The 8,380-nt window shown below is 32.8% G+C and overlaps 1 pseudogene; it reads right to left on the reverse strand.

The window, feature by feature from the left end:
- Window positions 1–7,605: 7,605 nt before the first annotated feature.
- Window positions 7,606–7,702, reverse strand: LOC122114761 (annotated as a pseudogene).
- Window positions 7,703–8,380: the final 678 nt, after the last annotated feature.

Consider the following 8,380-nt stretch of genomic DNA (forward strand, 5'->3'; position numbering starts at 1 on the left):
ATACATACACACAAACAAAGGATTGAGGTAGTAGTCTAAGATTATTCTTTAAATCTAGAGAGGCAATAGTGCCAATACAAACATTTAAGATTCTGTTTTTATTTCATAAAATCTCATAGCATCCTTTTCAAAATCTATGGACCATAAATCTAAGAATTTATTTTTGAAAATCTGTTACCTTCTTCATTGGACTGAAAGTCAGATAACATGGAAAAAATAAAATAGAAAACAAAGCATTGTATAGAGATGTTACAATGTAAAAAAGTTGTAATAGGAATATAATTCATTTCCAAAGAAATAAGAGAAAGAATAAAACTAACAATTGCTAATGTGGATAGAAGATGGATCACATTTTATCATATATAATTTTGAAAAAGCATAGTAGGAATGAAACTTTTAAGAAGTCATAACTTAAAACACTAATTGTATTATAACTAGACAGTATAGTTCAGTGATAAAACATTGGCCTAACATATGTGAAGCAATTGTGTGATCTCCCAAGCATTACAAAGTACACACAAAGCACACACACAAAAAACCCACATAAACACACACACACACACACACACACCACATACACACACTTGGAATATTTTTATTATCATATTAAACAGAGCAAATTATCACAAACAGTAAAAGTATTTTCATATATGAAATTATAATATTGCTCATACTATTTAAAAGTTTAGTAGAAATAAAACAGTCACAAGATACTTGGATTCTTATAGATTAAGTAAATTGAAAATTAAGAAATAAAAGACATGAGAAATTTGCAAACAAGTTTTAAATAATAAACATTTTGAAACATGTATCCTTTTATTTTGGCAAAAGATTGATGTTACTGGTGTTTTAACTCAAGATTTAGAATATAATAACCAGGTGCTCTATATCTTGCTAGGCATGGCTATATCTCTAATCATTTCACTCTGGAAATTTTATGATAAGTTCTCATAGTTTCCCAGTCTCTCCCGAATTACAAACCCTATTTACACTTCCCACATAGTTAGAAAATAGAAACCACAAATCACTAAGCCCAGCTCAGTTTTTTTTAATTCAAGTATAAATATTTCCAAAAAGTGACCATGTAATGCAGCCTTTTTTAATAAAGTATGTGCTTCTTGAAAATACAGTATTCATTACCTGGACAAATATGTTTAGAACTATAAGAAAATAAATTTATTTAAATTCATCAACCATATAAAATTTAAGAAAATAATTTTTAAATAGTCACATGCTAACTATTTTGAAAGCAAAAATATATCTCTGAATAATTTACATGTGTTAAAATTATGCAAAACTAAATTAACTAATGCTACAACTCTGAAAAAAGAATTACCCTAAAGAAACAAAAGAAAATAATTAAGTTCAAAATTTGAAATTTAGAAAATAAAATGAAGTGTATTCTTTTGTTGATTTAAATAACTGTAAGCCCTCTGTATATCAATTTCATAATAAAAAATGCATGAAGAAAGAAAAGTACCCATTGGTCAATAGTGACAGGAAAAGCATCAGTAGTTTTTTTTTGAGTGTGCAAAAAAATCAATGGAAGAGATAACAATGTTCCTTCCATAATAAATGTACTCATTACTGTATTTAGTTAACTAAATAATCCCCTCTGTACATTACCTTTACAATAAAATTAAATTGAAATTAAAAATAAACTAAATAATATACCAATTAAGAATTCATAGAGAGCTAGGAAGGTGGCTCAGTGGTAGAACTCTTGCTTTGCATATTTGAGGCCCTGGGTTCAATTCCTCAGCATCACATAAACAGAAAAAAAAGCTGGAAGTGGCGCTGTGGATCAAGTGTTTGAGTGCTAGCCTTGAACTAGCCTTGAGGAACAGCGCCCAGGCCCAGAATTCAGGTCCTACGACCGGAACCCCCCCCCCCAAAAAAAAACCAGAATTACTAGAAACCATTGGTTTAAAACTTTTAAAAAAACTGCCCTAAGTACCCAAGTAATATAATTTGATGATACTATTTAAATACTTCAACTTCAGCAGAGAACCCAAAAGTTTAATAACTGTTACAAAGTAAATTAATAAATCTGAATATATTGCCATTAATAATAATCATAAGATGAATTTATAGTGGTAGTCAAATAGGTAAGAACTTAGGCAATTTGCCATTAGTTTGCATTTAATATGTGAGAAAGAATTTTCTAGGTTTTTTAAAAATATATAATCAGTTTAATGAAGAAACTATTCTGTCACATCATATGATAATTAGATGAAGCTGATTTTAGAGCAAAGAGAAGATTGTACTAAGTTTTTGCATGTTAAAGTATATGCTTATTTTGGTTGTGGGAAATTTTGTTCAACTTGGGTATTGTTTTTGTTAGACTGGTGTCATATCAATGGTTAATTTTAGGATAGGGGTTCCCTTTCAAAAGAACATGCACCTGATCTGACTTTTTAGACTTCTCATTATCAATGGCATAAGAGTTGCACACCAAATTGTCTAGCTTCCTAACTTGGCTGTCCTGGATTCGGCAGTCCTTCCAATCTTAACCTGTAGATAGTGCAGGATGGTGGAAATGATCCAATGCATCCAGCTATAGATTGAGAAGGAAGTCCACTAAACTTTTGGCCTGGGTTGTGTTCTCAAGCTTCCTCAGTAGTTAAGAGTTCAGATGGGAGCCCCTGGTGCCAAGCAGTCAGAGTATTTCTTAAAGCAACTAGACATATATATGACTTAGGCATGTAAACACCTCAGGACAAGAATAAAAGAGCAGTGAAGTATAGAGGACAGGCCCAATTTTAACTAGCTACTTGGAGGCTGAGTAAGATTAGCTAGCTACTCTGGAGGCTGAGATATGAAGACCACTATTCAAAGCCAGTCCAATCATGAAAATACATGCGATTATCTCCAGAAAGCCAGAAGTGGAACAATGGCTCAAGTGGTAAACCACTATCCTTGGACACAGAAGCTTAGGGATGATGAATGAATAAATGAGCACTTGCTCATGCACGTGCGTGTATACACGTGCATGTACACACATACTCACATGAGTATTTCAATGCAAAGTTCATTTTTTACCATGCTGTACCCTATTTCCCTGTATTAGTTTACAAATTAACAAAATCAGCTAAGCACCTATTTACATAGAACTCATCATGTTTCTCTAAAGTCAACTCTCTTTTTAGAAGCATGCTTTTATTTGACCCATATGTAAACTATTCAGGAGTTTGATTCTTCTCCCTCAATTCTGTAGAATTAGATGATTGTTTAGCTTCCTCCTAGCAATACAATTTTGTGAAATCTTGCATCAAGCAAAGTATTTCTTTCACTAGAACTCAAGCCTCTGTCAAAAAATTAATAATAGTTTTTTCTTCTCTTTGCTTGCATCTGTAGTTTTATTACCTTCATATATTTCATGATCTGTCTGTGCATGACAAAGACTGCTGTGGAAATAAAAAGACCCGTCGCAGCACTTATCATTTATGTACCATCCATAGATATGAAGATGTTTAAATATTACTGAAATTGCTTTGGAATAAATCATGTACACCTTGACTATCATGAAAAAGAAGAATTGGTTTCTCAGCACTTTAGGTAAGAACTTGATTGAAAGGAATAAAAGGAAAAGTGAGGAACAACTCAACACATACATTCAAATGAAACAAAACAACCCAAGAAAACAAATTAATTCAGTAGTCAAGAAACTGCAGGAAATGCAAAGACTTAAAAAAAAATCAGCTATGACAAACTTATGAAAATCCTGACTACATGGGAGTCTACTCTTGTGAGGATAGAGGTTAAAGCCCAGAGTGGACAGAAAGATCTGTACACAATACCATGCACCTGTTATTCTAAATTCCAGGAAGTATAACATAACGTGGACTGAGCCCAAGGTCATACACAAAGATCTGAAACATAATCAGGATAATTTAGGACTGGGGACATGACAAAGTGGTAAAAACACCCATTTAGGGGGCACAAGACACTCAATTCAAACTCTAATATTTGGGTATTAAAGTAAAAAGCTATGATTTTAAATAATTGGAATAATTGTAAGATTTGAGTGGAAAAATGCATTAGAGTGATAGAATGAACCCATGGTTCAATGCTTTCAACTTAAGTGAAAATATTTTATGGTACTGCAGACAAAACAGAGTTACCTTGCAAATGAGCGTGGTTGTGCATTTGGGTGATGGAAATACTTTAATTACACAGGTGTAAATTAAATAGATTTTATTTGGGTAGATTGTACTTCTTAAACTAAGAACCTGGATGATGTCCCTGAGATTTTTCTCTCAAGGCTACCACTCTACTACTTTGAACCACAGTTCCAATTCTGATTTTCGGTTGGTTGTTTGGTGATAAGATTATCCTGGACATTCTTGCCCAGGATGGCTTCAAACTATGATCGTCAGATCTCAGCCTCCCGAGTAACCTGGATGCCAGGCATGAGCCGTCGATAGTTTTAATTATTTAGTAAATTGTACACTTACTGAAATTATACATTATCATTATAACCTGCATAATATATGTGTGTATGTATATATCAATGCATATGGATAGAAATATTTTAACATATTTTTGTATCTACAGTACATTTATGAAATCATCCATTATAAAATAAAATGGAAACAAAAGTTAATAAGGAGCAAAACAAAGGAAATTATCACATGTTTCTTGTTGTTCAATGGAATACGAATTCGAGAATCAGTTTGGGAAAACCATCTCTACGTTAACAAAATGGATAAGAGTTATTAATTCTAATCCATCTATTTGCCCATGTTGTGCAACCTCACACATGAGTGTCAAAATCAAACCACACTTTTTGCCTTTGCTTTTAACTCACCTGACATAATTTACAGGTTAGATGAAGTAATCAAATAAAGATTAAAATAATATTATGTGAGGTTATGAATTAGAGCTGAACATGATTTTGAATATGATAATAGCTAATTAAGTTGCATATTTCTTACGTTTACTCTGTCTTGTCCCTTATTCCCACATTAGGAAAGTATATAGAAGGTTCTCACTAAATTATATGTACAATTATGAAAAAAATGTATTGAAAGAATATGGGCACAGTGTGGTTTTAGCTTATTGAGACGTGTAGGAGTAAGTGTGTTTTTGAGGACTTGCAATACATTGTGATGAAGATGAAGGGAGGGATGTTCTTATTCTGGAAAACTGGCTAGAGGATTGCTCCCACAAAGGAAGTGATGAATTCTTCCAAAAGGTTACAGTAAAATCACTTTCACAACCATGTTCACTGCTGCACTATTCACTGTAGCCAAGTTACAGAAACAGCCCAGATGCCCTTTGGCAGAGTGATGGTTAGAGAATGTGTGGCACATATACACAATTGGATTGAATCCATCCATTTTGAAGACTGTTACATTATTTGCAACGAAATGAATAGGTCTAAAAATATATTAAGTGAACTAAGTCAGAGCCAGACACCAGACACACAAAGGACCCATATTCTGTGTCATATTTGGAAGTTAGAAATTTAAACAAGTTTACACAAAAATATTAACCAAAGCATGCTATTTGCAGAGGAGTATTTCAAAGGTGTAATTTCTTATAAAATTGAACTTTACTCCAACAAAATGAGGACCAGGAAACTATCACTTGAAATATGTGAGTGGAAGTCAAAAGGAAGGAATAAAGAGAGTTATGGAGGAAGAGAGTGATGGTATAATATTCAATGCAGATAGTATGAAACTAGAAAAAATTAAAGTGGGGTGAGGTTTGGAAGGGTGTGGAAAAGTTATATAAAGATCCATTTTACTTAAAAAAACTGATATGTTGAATGAAAATTCCCTTGTACAAGTATTTAAGATAATAAGAATATAATTAAAAACAATGGAGACATCTGATCTTAAATTCTATTTCCATCTCTTTTAAAAAATAAAATTATTTGCTCTATAATTTGATCAGAGGGATGGATTTTGTGGCTAGCTAGATCATTGCACATCTGTCTCTCTCTTCCTCTCTCCCTTTCATGGTTCTCATAGGTAATATGATTGCTCCATAATTATCCTAATTTATTTTGCTTTTATATTTTTGATTGCATCATTTTACTTTCTGCTCTGCCATATCCCAATTCATTTACACAGAAGACATTATTTCCTATTTTCTCATTCTTAGAATAAGCTGCACATGAAGACAACACTGGTCCTCATTTCAGTCTGTACCTTTAAATACGGAGGAAAATCTTTCCTCTGCTCTCTACCAATTTCCTACTCTCCAGTTAGAATAATTTAGAATAGTAAAAATGAAAAAAGAGAAAATAAATAATAGTGAAAAAAATAAACAGATGCAGAAAATTCACCGGATTTTTCTGACCATTTCATCCAATGTGAACTATTGGGGAAATACATGGACAGCAAATTCTCACTGGCACTCGAAGTCTCTGGTTAGGCAATTCTGATGAAGTTGAGGAACAAGGTGAAAAAGTGAGAAATGGTATCAATTGCAAGAAAAAAATGAAATAGTATCCAAGCAAATTTCTTCTTTGTTCTGCTGAAAATAATCGCATTACTACAGTGCAGAGACTACTTTCCAAAAACTCCACTCATGTGATTACTAGGGATGACGATGAGTATAACCCTCTTCATGGAGAAGTCTACAGTGGACACTTAGACATTGTCCATGAGGTGGTGGCTCAAGGCAGATATTCATGCAATAACTGCGAATGTCTGGACATCCCTGAACAGTACTTATACATGGAATAATAACAGAGTAGCTTCTTTATTTCATCATAATGCAGATACCTATGGCCAAATTAAAGGCCTCTTGACCCCCTTGCATCTTGCTGCTGGGAATAGATATAGCAAAGATACGCTGGATCTCCTTCTGTTGAACCATTATATCAAGCCATGTCTGAAGCACAACTTGGAAGAAACTGCATTTGATATTGCCAAAAGGGTAAGTATGTATCACTACCTCTTTGAAGTTGTGGAAAGCTGTACAAATTGTTCTCCTAAGTCCTAATGGATCAGTTAAGTTTCTTAAATTTCAAAATTGCCAGTCCATCCTATGTGTCCATAGAAAATATTTTCACAATACAAAGCAACAGCAATACCTTACTTTAAAAGTTCATGGATTCCATGGTATTCTTCCAAGTGAATTGCCTGACTTTGATGTCAAAATATATTCGAGTTGTTTGTATACATCTATAGTGATTTCTATAGAGTTTGTAATTTTTTAAATCAGAAATAATTTTAACTTATCTGTTGAAATGAGTAGTACAGAAACTGAAGATATTTCTGGTGCTTGTCTGAAAAAGTATATTTTAAAATATTTAGTATTCTGTTTGTATAATGTCCATAATCTATTTCATTCTCTCCTAGATATAATACTTTGAATTTGACATTGTTTTATAATACATAGGTTCATTAATAAATGTGTCCTTTCAGATTGCATTCCATATAGAAACATTTTAAGATAAAATGACAATGTTATCTTATTTCAAAAGTTTTGTAAAGGTTATGCTATGTAAAGGCCTTTCTAAAACGGTGAAGATTGAATACACTGATGTCAAACTAACTTTTATTTCTATTAATTACATATATTATTACACTTGTATATTTGTAATCAACTTTTTAATAACTGTTTTTCATTTCTTGCATCTGAAGAATGAAAAATATGGAATACTTCACAAATTTTCATATCATCTTGGTGCAAGAGCCATGTAAATCTCTGTATTGTAATTCAGGTAGACCTGCTGCTGAAGCATGTACTATCCTGTAAATTTAAGTAATTAATGATGCAATCTTAAGACAGGCATTGATCTTTGGTTGCCTATTTGTATCAAGGAAACCTTATTGTTCCCAAAATTGCTATTCATCTTAATTCTGTAAAATTCTGTGTATGGTGGAAAAAACCTATGTTGTTTGTTCGATTGTTTACATTTGCAAGATTTTGTCAATGACTATTTTAAATCATTTTCATTTGAAATTTGATCATACGTTGAAGCCTTTATAGATAGGTGCAAAGGTGATTGATTTTCAAGTACTTATTTATTAACTGAGTTAGCTTTGTGGAGCTAATGGATTCAAAGTAAGCCTTGCTTAACAGCTACTTCTAAACATCTGCAGCTTAAAATTTCCCAAATGAGGTCTTGCTGGCACAAATGTCTCCTTGACCCTTTACCCTTGCTCCATGTAGGAACAGCCCACCCAGAATGTCTTACCCTGACAGCATAGATTGTCTTACTAGAGCAAAACTAATCATAGTTACAAGGGATTATAGAGAGACGAACAGTTCAGACAGAACTGTTCGGACTAGAAGGTATTTTTCAAAATATAACTGCTTATTACACCCTACCATTTCAAAAGTAGCTAAAGCCAAGAAGGTGAAAAAATTGTTCATATGCATGATTACGTAATGTCCTGGCCTGTCTACCATCCAACCA

The sequence above is a fragment of the Dipodomys spectabilis genome, unplaced genomic scaffold, assembly GCF_019054845.1.
Source record: "Dipodomys spectabilis isolate Male_0828 unplaced genomic scaffold, ASM1905484v1 ptg000109l, whole genome shotgun sequence".
NCBI classification, from domain to species: Eukaryota; Metazoa; Chordata; class Mammalia; order Rodentia; family Heteromyidae; genus Dipodomys; species Dipodomys spectabilis.